At 67.4% G+C, this 1132-nt stretch overlaps 1 protein-coding gene across 1 annotated transcript in view; it reads left to right on the forward strand.

The window, feature by feature from the left end:
- CCM2 (CCM2 scaffolding protein) overlaps positions 1-1132 on the forward strand; it is a 28699-nt gene that overhangs the window by 5875 nt on the left and 21692 nt on the right. The window lies entirely within an intron of this gene.

Consider the following 1132-nt stretch of genomic DNA (forward strand, 5'->3'; position numbering starts at 1 on the left):
ACGCCCCTGCTGCCCGAACCCCCCCCCCCCCAGGCCAGCCAGTGGCTCCGGCATCACTTTGGGGCTGGGGTTCTTTTCTGGGACCTCAGGTGGCTCAGGTCACCTCACCTGAGTCAGACCACGCGGGGGGCTGCCAGCACTAGGGCTGCGAGCGGCTGTGGGCGCCTCCCTCCCAGGACAGAGGCTGCTGGGGTGGTGGTGGCGGCGGGGGGCAGTGAAGGAGCCCCAAAGCTTAGACCGGGACAGCATTCAGGGGATCCCAACCCACACGCACACGCACAGCCAGACTCAGGCCCCGCCCACAGGGCCCACTGAGTGCCGTTCAGAGACCCACGCGCTCGATGCTCACAGGACCTGCACGTGCACAGCCAAACCCTCTGCTTTTGAAATCGTTTATTGGGGGCCCGGGGTTCTGTAAGGGAGAGGCCAGCAGCCCGGGTGCCTCTGTGTGTAGCCCGTGTGCCGGGGCTCCGACCTGACAGGTCACCCCACCCGGCGGCTCCGGCTCCGGCTCAGGGTGGCCTCGCCGCCTGGGTGAGAGCCCAGTGGTCTCCCTGCCTGTCGGCGGCCCAGGGACAGGCTGGTCCTGCCTTCGTAGCTCTGGGCTCCCTCTGCCTTCATGGCTTGGACCAGGGATCTCCTCCACGCGCCCCCCCCATTGCAGGGGCCGCCCCAGACAGTGCACCCAGACAGGCCGCAAGGTCAGAGCTCAGCCAGCTCTTCCCGGCCCCACGTCATCTCCACGGTCCAGGCCGCGGACCATTCCTCTTCCCACCTCCTGCCTTTGCTCCCACAGCCCCTGGCACCTGCCTGTGCCTCAGCTCTCGGTCCCTGCACGTCACAATGTCTCAGGATCCCTTGTGTTACGGACCTTAGGCCACTGTCGGCTGTGTCCTGAGGAGCAGTGGTACCAGGCCCTTGGCTGGTCTGGAGGTCTCGGCTCCTGGGCCTGGCTGTCCTTGGGGAGCTCACTGGTCTCCGCTGGGGACCAGCTAATCATGGCTTCAGCCCCCGGCTGTAGGACAGGGCAGCTGCAGGACCGGAGCCAGTCCCTCCCAGCGCGTGGACGGCTGTGGTGCTTGCTGGGCACGGGGCAGTCGTGAGCCCTCTGACGCTGCTGGTGGGAGCCTCT

Source organism: Myotis davidii, unplaced genomic scaffold (genome assembly GCF_000327345.1).
Source record: "Myotis davidii unplaced genomic scaffold, ASM32734v1 scaffold1364, whole genome shotgun sequence".
Classification (NCBI taxonomy): domain Eukaryota; kingdom Metazoa; phylum Chordata; class Mammalia; order Chiroptera; family Vespertilionidae; genus Myotis; species Myotis davidii.